At 47.1% G+C, this 18437-nt stretch overlaps 1 protein-coding gene across 2 annotated transcripts in view; it reads left to right on the top strand.

Moving 5' to 3' along the window:
- Window positions 1-281: 281 nt before the first annotated feature.
- Window positions 282-18437, top strand: part of FCSK (fucose kinase) — a 1510689-nt gene continuing 1492533 nt past the window's right edge. For both annotated transcript variants that reach the window (XM_069654984.1, XM_069654992.1), the window contains exon 1: window positions 282-444. The gene's annotated coding sequence lies outside the window, so the exon portion shown is untranslated. The remainder of the gene's footprint in view (window positions 445-18437) is intronic.

Here is an 18437-nt window from a genome sequence, read left to right as displayed (position 1 = left end):
GAAGGACGAGACATGGTATTCCCGCAGTCCTAAAAAGACCCCAACGTACTCTCCATCAGCCTTTGTGGGCTATTTCCAATCTCACCTCATCTCCCCCTCCCCATTTCCAAAAAATACTGAGACGAGGAAGAGGCAACTAAGATCAGTAAAGAATACCTATAGGAATAACATGGGGAAAGTAAGGGCAACCTACCCTGGAAAGAACTTGAGCTGTCCCACTTATTGTCATTCCTCATATGAACAGGTGGTCTATTTAGAGCAGATGGAAAAGGATAGGTTTGCTCTGCTGCTCTTCCCCCAAGATGGCGCTGTTAATGGTTTGCAGCATTGCAGGCTTCACTGAGGATCCTGCAGTGCTCACTCTGCCCCTGGCGTCAGCTGGAGCTTATCCATTGTCTCCGACAGAGCAGCTTTGCGTTGCTACTCCGGTTCAAGCTACGCATCGTAAGTTTGTGCTTTTCCTTCTGATCCTTTGAAGTTCCCGTCTGAAGTATTCTGTGTTCAATATGTCTGCGTATTCCCCTTGTCTTTCAGAACTCTCTTTCACCCACTGTGTCTCTCCCGCTCTCAAATCCAGACCCGACCCCATCTCACTTTCCCTGGAGACCTTGCATCAATCCGTACGTCTCCGCCACATGTTTCATACCCCTCGGTTATTCTTACGTTCATCCACACTTCCTTTCACTGTTCTTAACATTGCCTCTCTCTCTCGTAGCAACTCGTCACCTCACCCTCGCACCCACGGCAGCAGAGCTGGCTCCCAGCCAGCACGGAGATCCACTGCCTCCCCCTCATTTCCTCAGCAGCGAAGCTGTTTACGCTGTCACTGCAAACTGATCTCAGTAGGTGTAAGCCCGCCTTCTTCCTCTTTTTCCCACTCTCTGACTTCTGCTCAATACCTTTGTTTCCATTATAGCTCATTCCAAACTGCAAACCATCCTCCTTCCTGAGCAAGCTACTTATTATTATGAAAATGCACGCAGACAGTTAAACGTAGCCTTTCCCTCCTTAAACGCCAGACGAAAGGTAACTTCTCTTCAGTATTAGCTGAAAACGTTCTTTCCAGTGCCTATTGCCTTCCTAACGATCTGCTCTGTGTCAACAGTGCCTTTAGAAGATACAGCTCACAGATACACCAATAGAAGTACTCTCTCAGACCCCGCACACAGGAGGACGCAGCTCCAGCAAGAACAGGAACCAGGGGCTTTTCCCCAGAGTGTTTCGCTCGAAACTCTATTCTTCCGTGGCTTTCTGCCACAGGGAGGGATAGAGTTCCTAGGTAGATTCTCAATTCTTCCTGACTGCTGCCTCTGATACAGGTTGGTGCCCTTGGTAATTGCATATTGCATGGTGTTCAGACTGTTAGTCATCACAGTACTGTTAGATATCACACTTATAGAGTCAGGCAGGGTCAGGCAGTTAATAGTGACCATTTACACCTGACTCCACTTGCCTTTTTTATCCCTATAAAAGGTGAGGTTATACACAGAAAGAGGAGCGAGCTAGAGATGCATTTTGGACCAAAGAAGCTGCGAAGCTGGGAGCTGCAGGAAGGAGGATCCGGAGAGGAGCGGCGTGCTGCAACATTGGCCCGGTGTGTGAGGAGGGCTGCAGTGTGTCTGGGGAGCCATGTCTCATGCAAATCGGAGCAAGGCAGCTGTGACCCTGCTGGCAGAGTCTGTGCGAGTGCTCATTCCCTCGGGCCATGTGCCGGGTCCAAAGGTGTCTGAGGGGCAGGTGGTGAGACCCTGACCTCGACCCAAAGCAGACCGGAGAAACCATTCGCCAGCGCTACGCTATCCAGTGAGTTTCGCATTACAGAGAGAGAGAAACTCAGGAGTGTGCGAGTGGCTGGAACGGGAAAAAGGCAATATTGATAAGTACATATCGATAAAACTGCCTTTGTGTTTGGAAGCTGGAAGGGGCCTGAGCTTGAGCAAGGGAACCCTCAGAGACCCGGCTAAGTTGGACACTTACGGGCTTGTTTCATAGTACTGAAAGAAACTAAGCTTGGTCAAGAGAACCCTAAGGAACTAAAAGACACTGAAGGTATTGGAGTTCACTGCAAGAACTTTGTGGCAAAGGTCTTGCAAGCAACCCTGTTTGATTGAACTCATTGTGATAAGCTTAAAACTACGCCTGACAAGAAAGCCACCAGAAAACAACCCTGGTTTCCTTATTTTTCTGTTGAACCACTACTTTTCATTTTTTGACAAAAGATCTCCAAACACATTTTTGTATAGAGTGAGGACAAGCATAGGTTTAGACACAGGCAGACTTTTTATTTGGACTTTCAGACATCAACAGCCCTTAGGAGCATCATTTCAGGGAAACATCTCTTTAGGGCTAGGGTTAGTTAGGTATTACACCAACCCAGAAACTTTAAATAAAGGTTTTGAAATCTAACTTTCTGAGTCTGTGTCTCTCTTGTCACCATGCCTGTCTCACAGTATGTGGATGACACACATATTGTTCACCATCTGGACAAAAACTTTGGATCCTCCTTGGACAATTTTTGGACATGCATGGAATATGCAGGAACTTGGATGAACAGCAAACATCTTAAATGTAATGCGCCACATACTGAGATTCTTCTTTGTAGAGCTCCGAAGCCTGGTGCAACTCTTGCGGACCCTTATAACGCCTGTAACATTACATCTTGGTGTACCTCTGTTAGAATGCAATTCTAATACCCATAACGAGAGCGAAAATACAAATTGAGGAAATCCCTATGGGCCTGTTAGAATGTCAGTGGTCTTAGGTACAGGTACACCCTTCCTACTCTATGTGAGCAGCAAAGGGGGATAGACACGTTTCTGAGAGCACTCCATGAATAAACGTAGGGCAGCAACACCTAGTAGATCTCACACTGAGAGTATAGATGCTTCTTCGTTTTTTAAACATATACAACAAGATACATACATAAGAAAAGAAATATAATCACATAAAACCTTCATGAACTTATTATTCTATAATACAAATTAAGCCAGTCTCTTATTTTGACCAGTCTCTTCGCTGGAGTAGCTCTTTACCACAAATTGTACTAGCCATATATCAAACCACAAAGCGGCAGTACCTGAACAACTTTTATCTTAAGTAATGTCTCATGGCCTGCTATTTGTCTGTCCCAAAACATGTCAGATGACAATCTGTCTTCTCACTCTACAAATCACAGGAGATATATCACCCTCACTTCCCAGATACCCTTGCACTCCATTAGAATATGTTTAATGGGCTGCTGGCTAGCATCCCCACAAATGGAACACAATTGTTTGGCTTCTCCACTTCGGCCCCAACACGACAACACCTCTCCAGTGTGGATCAGGTTTAGTCAGAACCTAAGGAAGGTCTGTCTCACTGTCCAGCCAGGAGAGTGTCTTAGGTACCTTGGAAGGAAGCCTATTTCTTTATCAAATGGCCAGAGTGGTCTGGCTAGAGATAGGTTACACATTTCATTGATTATACAGATTCCAATCAGTTCACTCTAATGCTTTCTTTACCTTCAATGGATTGTGCAGAAGGGTATAAACATCACTGTCGCATTGTATTAGCATTCTAGATACCAGCTGTTTTAATTTAGACAAAAATATTCATGAGGAATGCTCCAAAAGCACGTTTCTGTCTTCGTAGAGCGAATTAGCTTGTAGCGCCAGTATCAATCGATATAAGGAAACTAGCTTCCATTCCACATATGATCTTAAACCTAACTCGTATCTTAGACTGGCCATTGGAAGGCTCTGAGGGAGGCCAAGAACCTTCTTCCATATTCAACCCTCCAATTGAGCCAGTTCTTCTCCCAGGCTAGAGGTTTAGCTTCTAGACCATGTAGGATAACCAGCTTTGTAACATTTAATCACAGGCATTATAGAGAATTTGCAGTATGTCATAAGTAACTTCCTCATTTGAGAGGTCAATTGGGAGATCTTCTCTACAAAATCTAGGTTAATTTGACCCACCTTTGGAGAGGCATATAGTGTGACGCCCAGGCAAACCACTTCCCTTTCCACTGCGATCGTTTGGTCTCCCAAGATCCACTTGTATTTCGCGCCCTGTCTACCTGGTCTCTTGAAGATCACTATTTTAGACTTCCTCGCATTAATTAGCAAGTCAATTTCTCTTGCATTGGTCCCCCAGTGCATTCAACATGCGCTGGAGTCCAACCACTCTATTATCCAAAAGGACGATGTCATCAGCATAAGCCAGCCATTTGATCGGAAATGAGTCGATTTTAGAACTGGCTAATGATGATGTATCCAGCTCCTTCCGTAAGTCTTCTAGCTAAAGATTGAAGAGGAAGGGGGCCGCCATGCACCCCTGTCTTACTTCCCTCTCCACCATCACATTCTCAGATAGATGGCCCACACCATCTAATCTGGCTCTTATTGTTGTGTCCTTATGGAGGTTGGCTAACATCGCCAACAAAGGCGTTGGTATCCCCCACCTCTCCACTTCTCCCACAGGCATGCCCTATTGACCAAGTCAAAAGCTCTGAAGAGGTCTATCCAGACCCCATAGAGCACCGGCACCCCATTTTCCCGGGACTTTTCACAGATAATCCCCCAAATTGTTGCATTCAATGCTGTGGAATGGCCCTTGCGGAAACTTGTTTGGAGCTTTGGCAGGATATTTCTTTGTCTTGCCCAGTGGTTTAACTCCTTCAATAGTAGTCCCACAAAAGTCTTGCTTTCTACGTCTAGGAGGGCAATCAGGCGGTAGTTAGCCAGATCCGTTCGATAACCCCCCTTGAAGATAGGGATAATAATGGATGTCTTCCAGGATGGGGGAAATTATCTCTTCACCAAAATATCTTGATACAACAAGGCCAACAGCCTGGAGCATAGGCTATATTTCATTTTAGTACCTGATAGGTTACACCGTTTGGTCCTACTGCCCAAGAGGATAATGCTTTCAGTATTAGTTCAGATATGGCACCCTCTGAGAGGTCTAACTCCCAGGCTATATTGTGGATCTTGAAACAGCAGCCTGTAGATGGCTTTTTATATTGGGCACTCAAATAATTAATCCACTTTGTTTCTGCTTCCAAATTACTTTGCGTGCTCTTTTGTGGGCTCTCCAGTGATTCATTAATGCCCAAAAGTTGCAAGAATTGTTATTACAAACTGCTCCCAGCATCAACTCTCCATCGTTTTGGAGACGGGTTATTTGACGATCTCTGGTCCAATTTTTGTACTGTCTCTTAAGTTTATTTGCTCTTTCTCTATAGACTTCCTGCTTCAAGTTTTGTACACCCCAGATCCCTCAATACCTTTCACAGTTCTCTCTTTTTTTGACCATGTTTCTTCATCAAACACATGTTGGTATGATCTCTGCTTATGATTATTTGTCCCGGGGGGACAATAAGGGACCCTTAAGAATTTCTTAAAATTAAGCGGGCTGCATCTGTGTTTCAAAGCCTGATCAGGCATCCACTGATAGGCCTTTTGCAGCTGCTCATTCAGGTGTTCACCATCCCTTCTGTACTTTACCAACCTATTTTTACCATTGTTAACAGACAATGGTTGGTATTGATACTCTACATTGCTAGAAAAATCCCAAGACATTATCGCCTCGAGACACCTATGAGCACTTGTACCCCCATCTTTGACCTAAAAGCTCTTACAGATTTCAAGTAACTGGGAGAGAGGTACACATAGGGCCTCATTACACGGTAGGCGTTATGGATTTAATGCTACCGGTAACAGAATACCGGTAACGTTAAATCCCCATGCAGATTACGACCCGGCTCAATGCTATTAGCGGCACCGCTAAGTACGGTGCCACTAATAGCGGGCAGGCCGCGTGCGCGACCCTCCATCCCGTAAATTATGCCATGCCGCTATTAGCACAGCATCACAAGGCTAGTGGACATGCCAATAGCGGTATGGTAAAGCCCCCCAAACCCCTTACCGCCATGGTGCTAATACCGGCATCGCGAACCACCCGTTAAGAGAACTGAGCAGTGTTCCCACCTGCCACAGGTGGACACAATCAGCACAGGTGGAGGCAATGGATACTGTGGCAGCTCAAAAGGAGCTCACCACACCCCTTCACACACCCCTTCCCACACCAAGATGGTTCCAATACTGGCAGCTTTACATGGCCTGGAGGACCTCATTGCAGCGCAGCTGCAACAACAACAGGCAGCACAAAGGAGATGCAGGAGGAGGAGGAGGGCAAGACAGGCACAGCAAGCACCACCACAGCACTTAATCATACCACAGAGGCACCCACCAATCCCCAGGATCAGAGCCAGTCCATTTAACCTAACCCCTGAGCAGATACACACCCTGTACCGTCTGGACCGGGATACCATCACCAGCATCGTGGACATGATACACAATGACATTGTGAGCCTCATAGACATCAGAACTGCCATCCCCCGCTACTGAAGGTGGTGAGTGTGCTCCACTTCCTGGCCACAGGCACCTACCAGCATACAGTGGGACAGATGCATGGCATCTCACAACCAGTATTCTCCCGCACGCTGAACCAGGTACTCGATGCCCTCCTGAAGCATGCACCTGAACACATAACCATGCCACGGACTGCACAGGAGATTGCAAACACAAAAGTTGGATTCTATTCACTGGCAGGCATACCAAGTTGCATCGGGGCCATCAACTGTACTCATGTGGAATTGGTGGTCCCACATCACAATGAAGTAGTCTACCGAAACAGAAGCAATTCCACTCCATCAATGTCCAAATGGTATGTGACGCAAACAAGCTAATCACACATTGCTGTGTCCGACTTCCCGGATCAACCCATGATTCCATGGTCCTGCGGAACTCAACTATCCCACGCTACATGGAGCGACAAACCGCACAACGTTCGTGGCTACTTGGTGAGTAGCAGGGCAAGCACATGGCAGTGTGATTGGGTGGGGAGAAATAGATACTCCAACTGGGTGTGTTTTTTGGGGGGGGAGAGCTACATACTCCAACTGGCTGTGTTTTGGGGGGAGAGATACATACTCCAACTGGGTTTGTTTTTTGGGGGGGGGGAGCGCTACATACTCCAACTGGGTGTGTTTTGGGGGGGGGGGAGAGATCCATACTCCAACTGGGTGTGTTTTGGGGGGGGGGGTACATACTCAAAATGGGTGTAGCTTGTCGTCCGCCGGACAAATGCACATACAGATGTACGCCAATGTCCATCTGGGAAGGCCGCAACGTACTTGAGATGAAGCGACATTCAGGTATAAGCTACACAACATAGATAACAATCCAGGTCTAGAAACATTAAACATCCATCCACATACACGTTGCACAACATTCCACGCCACAAAATATTACATTTTACACATGCCATCAAGAGAGCCATCCTGAATTAGTCCACCCCAACATCAAATATGCAATGTGCCCCATAATGCATGCAAATGGTTCAACCCTAGCCATAGCATTTCACCACGCACCTATACCACCACTGAAGCGATGCCTCACTGCATGGCAACATCAATGTTGGTATGGCAGTACACCAGCAGTGCAGAACTACATCTGCCTGGCCCCAGGGACACCAGAGACCTCGCCTCACCCAGGACATGTCAATTACTGCTGGAGGCATTGATGGGGCATGTCCACTTGCAGGGTGTAGCTCCCCCTTGCACATTGCTGTCACACAGACCATCTGCATGTATGCTGTCAATTGTGTACGTGAATCACAATGCAATGCCAATTTGTGTCATTTGAACAGGCCGCTCTTGAGGTGAACAGTGACAGGACCCCGTTCCCTCCCCCATACAGGTGATGCGGGCTATCCCCTGAAGAGCTGGCTCCTCACACCTGTACGGAACCCACAGAACAGGCACGAGGAGGAATACAACCGTGCACATACCCGGACCTGCATTGTGATCGAGCAGACCTTTGGCCCTTTGAAGTCACGTTTTAGGTGCATTAGCAGGTCTGGTGGCGCTCTCCTGTATGGACATGAGAAGGTGTCCAAGATCACCATGGCATGTGTCATGTTGCACAATATGTGTATCAGCCGGAATGTGCCGCTGCCCCCTGACGTTGAAATAGAAGCACCTGATGAGGATGATGATGGTGATGAGGACGGAGGTGAAGGGGATGCAGGTCTTGCAAGAGGGGATGGGCAGGAGGGACTTGCTGTGAGACAGCATCTGATCAACCAAATATTCTGAGGAATATGTTTTCGTACTGTCACATGGATATTGTTAGTAATGCACTGGTGTATGTTTGTGAGCACGCAATGGACCCTGTTGCCAATAAAGTACACAGACACAATAAGGATGTCCAGGCCTGTGTTTTGAACATAAACCAGTGTATTGAGTAATGAAAAGGTGAAAAAGTGCAAGTCCCTGAACATCCCAACACCCTCCCCCCATCCCCCACGACACACCCATATCACCCTTCCCCCCACCCCCCACGACACACCCATAACACCCTTCCCCCCATCCCGCGCGACACACCCATAACACCCTTCCCCCCACCCCCCACAACAGTTCCTCATGTGCCTGCCATGTATGCATTTGGCCATGCACGCAGTGGAATTTCCATCAACCCCCTATTTGTCATTGTCTGTGGCAGCATTTTGAGAATGGGCAGACGAGCGCCTGGTGGTGCGTGTTGAGCGCCGGAGGGGGCTTGTCTGTCTTGATCCTGAAGATGATGATGGGGCAGACTGTCCTTGTTGCAAGAAGTGGCGGTCCATGGCGTCAGCCATGCGAGATAGGACCTCCCTGAGCCTTGAAATCTCAGTACACAGCCTGTCAGTGTTCGCGTCCATCCTGTCAGTGGAGTGCCTCGGCGTCTCCGCAATGTTTTCCCTGAGATGGGCAACCTCCTCAACATGCTGCCCAACCAGCACAGTCAATTCTCGTTGACCCTCCAGGATGGTGGTCAGTTGGAGGGCAGTGCTGGGTGATTGTGCTCTGGATGCAGTGCCCTCAGAAGCATCCACTGCAGCTGGTGAAGCCACCATGGGGGACATGATGGCAGGATTGTTCTCTTCAACAGTCACATCAGACCCTGGGGTCTGGAATGGTGCAGGCTCTGCGGTACTAGGGGGGCTTGGGGTGTGCATCCCCATTGGGTCAACTATGGTGTCCTCAGGATCAGACAGGGGGGCAGTGGCAGCTGCCTCACCAGCGGAGCTTGCCGCAGCTGATGGTGGGCCCTCGGTGGCTGCTATTGGTGCCTGTGGGATCTCCTCCAGTGGTGTGGCTGCAGTTTGTGGTACAGCTACTGCTGCCCTGACAGTGGCACTTCGTCAGTGTTTCATGGTCATCAGGTGTGACCTTCCCCCCTTGCCCCTGGAAGTTGTGGGGGTGTCCTCCGATTCCTGGGCCCTTGGCCTCTTACTAGTCGCTGGTGCCAGGGATGCATCAGCGGCATCCTCGCCATCTGTGTGTGAGCCTGTCAGGGACAAGAAGGGGGATGGCATTGGTTGGTTTTCAATATACTTAATGCAGTTAACATCAATGATGCAGTTGTGGCCATTGGGACTTAGTAGTTGTGGATGCAGGTGATGTGCCAGTTCAGTGCCTCATCCATGCATGGTTGTGTTTGGAACTTGTGACTGGTGATGTGCGCATGTGTGTCTGTTTGGGTCTGACACTGACATGGGGAGGGATGGATGCATGTGTGGATGTGTGTCCATGCATGAGAGGAGTCTGTGCTGACATATGGGTCAAACAGTACATTCACATCACATTCTGTCATGTGTACACTCACCTGCATCCGAAGTGGTACCCACGCCGACCTCCATGCTCCCTACTCCCTCGATGGATTCAACTGCAATGAGGTTCCCACAGGTCTCCTCCCATTCTTTGAGTCGGATGGGTGAACCAGCTCCTCCTTCACTGGCAATCCGGTGGTTCTCCGCAAGGATGCCCCTCACCCACAGCCTGAGGTCGTCCCACCTTTTCCGGCACTCACCCACTGTGCGGGTGCCGACTGCACTGACTTTTACAGCCACTTGTTCCCAGATGGCTTTCTTCCTCAGTATTGTGGGCCGCCACATGTCATTAGCAAAAACGACATCAGCATTCTCAGCCAGGGTCTGTGTAAGCATATTCAATTCCTCAGGAGTGAATTTCTCCTTGCGCTGCCTGTCAGCGCTTTTTTTGAAGGCCTTGGGCATGATGCAGGTGTACAGGATGATTTCCAACTCTGAGCAACTCGTAACAGGTCCAGGGGGCAGAGGATGGCAATGGATTGTGTTTTTGAAGATGGCCGCCGTGCTATTTCCCGTTCCTATGCGATGATGCTATTTCCGGTTCCGCAAAATAACGGTCACCGCTAATAGCGGTGACCGATATTTCCATGCAGCAGGAGGGCGGAGGTGCAATCAGCACATTGGTCGAGGGCGGTAGGTGACTTTATTGGGTCTTTAACGCCATGGCGGTAGGGGGTTTACCGGCATGGCGCTATGCTTTTGTCCGCGAACTCGTAATGGTACGCTATTGCCGCCCTCTTGTGAGGGCATACACGTTAATAGCGCCATGCCGGTAAATTCCGTTTTTTACCGCATACCGTGTAATGAGGCCCTAAATAGTCTATAGTAGATGTAGAGCTACCCTGCTTGCAGGTCGCTACAGGGGGAACATCTCCCTCTATTCTACCATTGATCATTTCCATGTTCCACTCTGAGGAGAATGCTGCCCATCTCCTACCTAAAGCAGTAATTCTTTTAGCAGTCGACCTACCCTCACTGGCCAGGGTGGCAATGCATTATGTATTAAGATCTCCTGCCCAGAGAACCTATATCGCCGGATGATATAAATTCACTCTTTTCAGGAAATCAGCCAACGATTCCAAGTAGGCTATGAGGTCGAATCAGGCAGGGTTCCAATATAAATTTATGGCAATCATCGTTTGAAGTTGATCCCTAGTTCTAATTCCCAGTTTTACTGCTAGAATTCCTTTTGTTGTAGTAGGTGTAACTTCTGACTCCGCTATTATGGTATTGCGTGTGGCGATGGCGAGGCCCCCCAATGGTTTCTCCCCCTCCCCTGGAGTGATGCAGGCTGATGAAAAATTATGAAACCCTCCAGCTGAAAGGAATGTAATAACCATGTTTCCTGTAAGAATACCAGATAATTGTTTCCAAAAATGGCTTCCTTCATGGTTGTGGGTTTAATAGAATTGGAATCCCATATATTCCAACTCACACATCGCCATTCCTTGCAACTAAAGAGACTCCATTCCTACACCTAGCTGCTTAAATACCTGAGTTAGAATCTCAGGAAGAAGAGACCAAAATTTCTTTTGCGAATCACCCTGCTGGTCATAGCTTGCATTAACAGTTACTGGGTCTGTCATTCCTCTGTTGTTATTAATATTGCTTTGTTTACATTCATCACCTTGTGGTTGCCCCCTCCTTAATCCCCAACTCCCTTTCGGGCAGAGCTGTGTAGACTTCTAGGCTACATTTCTGGAGATCCTTATTAGCTGTCCAGATAGCGCTTGCACCCACCCTAGATTTTAACCGCACCTCTGCCACAAAAACAGTTGGCCTCATTACAAGTTAGCCGGTCCGGATTTAACGGTGCCGGTAAAACCGTACCAGCACCGTTTTCTGGACCGGCTAACTACGAGTTCTGCGGGCGGGTGCCGTCCCACCCGCCATGTCTGACCTGGCGGGCGGAACGGCACCCGGCCGCAGAAATGCACGGAAACACCAGCACCATTACGACATGGTGCCAGTGTTTCTGCGGTCCCCATTCCCGTGGAGTCCTATAGGACTCCACGCGAGTGGGGATTAACAGAATTGCTGGCACCGGATTTACTGGACCACCGGGATGTAATGCCCTGGTACATCTGGCAAGTCCGGCGCCGGTAATTTACTACGGGTCCGGCGGCAGCCTACCGGTTTTTCCGGCACGGTTACCGCTGGACTTGTAATGAGGGCCAGTGTCTTCTAGTGTGAATCGAAGAAACTCAATATCCTCAGAAGAAAAACAAATATAAATCTGGGATATTCTTGCAAAAAGCCAGGATGGCACCATGGTTCAGAGATGCCTTTAGTGTACTCTTAAACCACATTATTGGAATGCCGCTGGAACTATGTCCTCATCTTGACATATTATCTCCTGATTTATAACCATCTCTTCCTCCTCTCGCCTGCCGCTGGCCTTTGCACTGATCTCTTTCTCATTTTCCCGGGGTGTCTGGTGAGATAGCAGAAGTTCCTATCGGTACAATAGTCCTTCCGCAATCCTGAGTCCCCAAAGATAAACTTTTAGGGGACGACACTGTGATAGTCTCCTGGCACACCTGTTGATTTGTATTGTTCCTTGCAGAAAGATTGGAGCTAATTTTAGCAATTTAGGTTTGGTTATTATTGATGCAGCATTCTGATTACCCAATTGCTTCAGTGTCTGTTTTTTCTTCTGTAAAAAAATGGAAACCCATTTTATTAGGTTTGACACTATGTTATTGTATGCTGCTCCTGAGTTACACTTAGATTGTTGGTCAATGGTCTCTTTGTCCAAGCCTTTTACTCTCCTGCGGCAGACAGATGATACATTCATTAAATCATCCTTCCTTGTCTCTGTTTGTTTGCCTATGCTGGCTCCGATCACCTGTACACCAGGAGTCTTCTGCAATTTCCCTTTCTTTCTTGGTTGCTTATCTCGAATGCCTGAATTTTGGTCCTCTATCATTGAGGAATCTTTCTCCTGGACTTTCAAATCCACTGGTTTAGTGTGCCGCTGGACACTGTCAGGTTGATTTGGGTCCGCTGAACTTTGATTTTGTTATGGCCATGATAAAGCTTGCTGTGCCTACATTCTTTGGCTTCTTTGTTTTTTTGGTTCTTTGATTTCCTATGCATCCTCTCCACCATGGGGCGGAGGGGTGCAGGGGGGTGGGGGGGGGGTAGACACCATTCTTCCGTTTTCCAGACCCTTTTTTGAGCTTTTCTCCTCTTGTGAAAGTTCTGGTGTGAACTCTCTGTCTGGTCTTTTCCAGCAGGTTCTTCCAATGGGACAGGAATGGGGTGTCTGTCTGCATTTCTTTCTACTGTTTTGACGTCTCCACCCTCGGCTACTTGTGACATTCTTCCAAACTCCTCCAAGGTCGATTCTGAAAGGGGAGTACCATCGAATGTGTTACCAAACTTGTCATCCAGAGGCACTATCTCCTCTTCCTTCGCGAGTCACTATTACTAGTGGTGCAATTTAGTAGTTCAAGAACCATTCCCTGGAGCTCCTTCTTTTCATTGTTTGCTTCCTGTACAGCCCTGTGAATCAGGCTTATATTAAGACTCTGCTTTATGACTGCCTCCGTCAGTTTGTTTAATGATGGCACTACTGATGTATTTAAAGCATTTCTTAGACCTACCATTGAAGATTCACATTGCCCCACTTCTTTAGTGAGTTCCAGCAGTATTCCCGAGTGGACCTGCACTTCCCCTTTTAGCAATTCAAAAACATTTAGCAATGAGTTCAGTGCGAAATTCAGGGCTGATAGGGTAACATCACTCGTTTGTGAGTACTTCAAGACCTCACCCTCTAATCTGTTGTTCTGCTGCCAATGTCCAACTTACTGACACACAAATTTCAGTTCTAATAAAGGGCTTATCATTTGTGCCATCCGGTAATACAGATTGGTACAATACTGAGATGGAGGTACGCAGGTTCTTACGAACCGTCAGATTACGCACCTTCTTTAATGAACATGAAACTGTTGAAGATTTGAATGACACAGGACTACATCCCAAATCCACCTTCACACCTTCTGAGAACCAAGTCCCCGCTGACCTTTTAACCTTTGAAAGATGTGTTTTGCGAGATCTCAGAAGTTTGAGCAAGAAAAAACATATTAACAGAGAACAGAACATCACACGAGCAGAAAGGGAAGCCCTGACTCAACTAGCGAACAAATCGGAGGTAGTGATAAAACCCGCAGATAAATGTGGCAGAATTGTTATAATTAACTCTGAACAATACTTTCGCATGGTCATGGACCTCCTTAATGACACACAAAGCTATAAACTTTTAAAAAAAGACCCCATGAAAGAACTGACTATCGAAATTGCCACCTGGTCTCCTTTGCTCTTGAAAGAGATTGGATCACTGAAAAAGAATCCAACTTTCTCATTACCACAGGCGGAAGAACTCCCTGCCTATACGCGTTACCTAAGATTCACAAAAATTCCACCAATCCACCCGGAAGACCCATTGTGTCAGGATGTGGATCAATTTTAGAAACATTATGCAAGTTTGTGGACTATTTCCTCAAACCCATTAGCATCACCACAGAATCCTACATTAGAGACACGATGCACACAATTCAAATGTTCGAAAATTTAGAATTTGACCCTCAAAAACATCTCTTAATGACTCTAGATATTAAGTCACTATACACGAGTATTCCACAACAAGCCGCAATAGATTGTGCATATGAATATCTCATTGAAACCAACCGAGAGACCAAAGCCCCGCCTGAATTCATTATTGAAATAATGACACTTGCCCTCAGCAAAAATTTCTTTGAATTTGACAAACAGTTTTACTTGCAAACCAAGGGAACCGCTATGGGGGCGGCATTTGCCCTGAGCTTGGCCATTTTATTCATGGCCAAATTTGAAAAAAATTTCATTTTCAACCCAGTCAACTTATGGAAAGACAACATCAAACAATGTCGGCGTTATATTGATGACGTTATTTGCCTATGAGAAGGATCTGAGGACACACTACAAAACTTTTTTGTCTGGCTGAATACCTGCAGTACCGACATACAATTCACAATGGAATACAGCAACACCATGATTCATTTTTTGGATCTTACAATTGGACACAACCAGGGCAAATTAATCTGCAACACGTTTCGAAAACCGACAGACCGCAATACTCTACTTCATTTTCAGAGCAATCAATCGACTACACGAAAGAGGGTATTCTAGGAAGTTGGTGTCTAGATCCCTGAAGAGGGCAAGATTCACCTGCCGAGATTCACTCCTCACTCCCAAAACTCGAGAGGAACCTCAGGACCACATCACATGTGTGGTCACGCACGGTCAGCATGCCTTCCAAATTAAAAAAATCATTCATAAATACTGGCCCATCGCCAGATTATGTCTCCCTGACCAACATAAACCTCGATTTGCGTACAAAAGAGCAAGGAACATTAGAGAACACCTGGTGCACTCTATGTACATCAAGAAACTACCACAAAGCAGTCTGTGGAACTTCAGACCATTGAAAGGGCACTATCCATGGGGTTCGTGTTCGGTCTGTCAGTTTACGTCCAAAATACACCAATTTCAAGTGGTAAAAAAACCTGGACTCTTAACGATATTTCCAATTGTAAAACCAACCAAGTGGTCTACTGCATAGAATGTCCCTGTAAATTACGGTATGTCGGGCAAACTATGCGCAATGTAGGCACACGGATCTCTGAACATCGGTCACGGATCAGGTGCAAAAACCTCACATCCCCCTTGGTACAACATTATTTGGACATAAAACATACCACACAAGACATCAAATGGTGGGTTCTTGAAAGAGTACGGAATGGCCCCAACATTCAAGGACGCCTGTTGGACCTAGAATGTAGGTGGATTCACAGATTGGATTCCGTGAAACAGGGACTCAACGAACAACACATTTTCCCATACTAATGGGAGTGATTAGTTCCCCGCGCCCTCTCAGACGTGCCATTCCCCCACCGCAACAAAGGGTCTAGCACTACATGTCCCAGGGTTTTCCTGCCAAACTGCAGCCCTTAGGCAGGCTTCCACTGTCGGGGGGAAATTCTGCTGGGGTCGGCCGGGCCCCGTAGACCTCCGGGCAGGGAGGCCCCAACTCCTCCCGTATATCCCAAAAGAGATAGAGTATGAGACACACGCAAGAAGCAAGGTGACTCTGCTGTTTATTAGACAAAACGGCAGGGATGGGTCAAGGATCGTACGCGTCCGTCCTGACACACACACAATCGTGGGGCTCGCAGGCCCTTTTTACCTTAGTATGACGCGCTACTTGCGTCACCTTAGAAAGTTTAGCAAAAAACCTATTTCCACTCTGGGTTGGTTACTCGAGTGGTAGGGTTAGTATAGCATACATATAGAGAACGGTATTAGTGGTTGAGGGTTAGTCAGGTGATATACTTGGGCTGTCCCTTCAATTTGATACATGAAAATTGTTACATGAAGACCTCTGAGGATTGGTCAATGTTAATGGCGTAAGTGATAAGAGCCCCATGTTCTGATTGGTCCGCTCGCGAGCCTCCCAATCTGGGACTATCGCTGTTCCCAGCTCGCGGTGCACCTGTCATTTGCAACAATGTTTTACTATGGGTAGGTGTAAACAATGTGAGGATTTATTCATATGTTGGGAGGTCGACTACTCCCACTGCTGCAGATGTCCAATGAGCCTTTTAATTGTATCTGCCTGTGTCTTGAAACGTGGGATTCAGGCGTCTCCTTCCTCCTGGGCTTGGCATCCTGTCAGGTTTGGCTTTGTCACGTGAGGTGGGACCGTGTTTGAGGCAGAATTCAGCACAATTAATATTGTTTTTCCTACTGTGTGCCTGGTTTATCTTGCAGGTGCGACCTTGGCGTCGGCTTGCGGCGTGCGAGATTGCAACATCGTGCCCTTGGCGGTGTGCTTTCGCCGGGCTCTTTCTGCAGGGTCAGCAACCGAGCTCTTGCTCATTCAATGTTCATGGAAGCTTTTGCTTGCGGCCTACTTGGGCCTGGTGCATAGGTGGAACCGTTTGATGCAGAGCGCTTTAGGTTACGGTATCATATTGCTCTATCCTCAGTATCGTGTCTCCGTTATATTCTTCATTATGGTACATGGTTCTTAGAAGAAGCGTGAGCAAGCCTTTTTAGATAAGTTCATTATGCGTCTTGCGTTTCTGCATTTTGAGAGCCTATGTGGAAAAATAATAAAGATGCACGTCCGTGGGTATGTCTGTTGAAATGGCCTGTGCTCTTTGTGGTGCAATCTTTCTTCCATGTTGGGATATGAGCTGACCAATGTAAAGTACCTGTTCTTGACAGTACTGTAACTTTTCCATGTCTACCTTGTAACCTTTTTCAGCCAATATTGTCAGCATCTTTAATGAGTCCTCTCTGCATGTTCTTTCGTTTGTACTGCAAATTATTATGTCGTCGACATACTGCAACACTGTGCTTTCCACTTCAATGTTACCCAAATCCATCTGTATTACTCTGTTGAAGATTGAGGGTGATTCGCAGTACCCTTGTGGCAATCTGATGTGTTTCCACTTTGTGTTTCTGTAAGTGTAGCTTGTCAGATCTTGTGAGTCTGGGTGCAATGGTATTGAGAAAAAAGCATTTTTAAGGTCGATCACTGTAAATCGTGATGCTTCTGCTGGAATGCCACACAATATTGTGGCCGGGTTTGCGGCTATGGGGTATTCTGCTTCTACTATGTTGTTCAAGGGCCTGAGATCCTGCATGAAGCGCCAAGACCCCCCTCTAGCCTTGCGCACTGGGTATACAGCCGTGTTACATGGTGATTCTGAGGGGACCAATATGCCATTATCTATAAGGGCCGTTATAGTTTCATATATGCCCTCATCTGCCTCTTTTGATAGTGGGTACTGTTTCACTCTGGGGAGTATTGCACCTTTTTTCAATTTTATCCTTACTCCCCCTATACTTTTTATGCACCCCACGTCATAGGGGCTAGTAGTCCATAATGATGTGGGTACTTTTGTCATATCCTCCTCAAAGAAGGGAACTGGGGTGGATGTGGGTGCCTCAAGTGCCATTGCAATTTTCTGTGCCACTTGTCATAAACACCATTTCACCTTCCTCCTTTTCTTCTGAAAACAGCTCCTCATCTGACACCTGGGTGAGTCTACATCCTTCTGCTAGTGCTATCACTGCCCTCCATGCTCTTCCTTCTCTGTCTTGGGCATGTACCGCAATGTAATCAGCTGTTGCTATAATGCTCTCAATGTCCACTGGAACCACCTTTCCTTCTGGTTCATTGACTGGTGTTTCTGGTCTGAACAAATAGGCTGCTGGCCTCCTCCAGATCTTTCCCTCTATCCCTGGCATCCATGCAAATGCCATGTCTGTCCCGTACTGGAAGAGTTCGCCATCTACTGGCTCAGCCCTAATCGCTGTCTGTCCAGAGTATGCTTGCATAATCTGTCGTGCTGTGAGCATGTTAATTCCTGGAGTAGAGCAAATTATGCCGTCCTCCGTAAAGGAGATCGTCATATTCAACCTGTTCATGATGTCTCTCCCCAATATATTTACTGGTGAGGCACTATAATATAAAAGTGGGACTGACATGTCATAATCTCCTATAGATAAGGGAATGTTATCAGTAAAAGGAACCAACCCTCTAGCCCCAGAGAATCCTTGGGTGTTCATGGCTTCGCCCGACATCTTAAATTTACCTTCCCTTATGCAAGACCGGGTCGCCCCGGCGTCAACGAGGAATGATAATTTTTTGTCACCTATCGTTACCTCTATGCGTGGTTCCTCCGCAC

This window comes from Ambystoma mexicanum, chromosome 1p, assembly GCF_040938575.1.
Source record: "Ambystoma mexicanum isolate Mex_15411 chromosome 1p, UKY_AmexF1_1, whole genome shotgun sequence".
NCBI classification, from domain to species: domain Eukaryota; kingdom Metazoa; phylum Chordata; class Amphibia; order Caudata; family Ambystomatidae; genus Ambystoma; species Ambystoma mexicanum.
The sequence above is the reverse complement of the archived record's forward strand: the minus strand, read 5'-3'. Positions and strand labels throughout refer to the sequence as shown.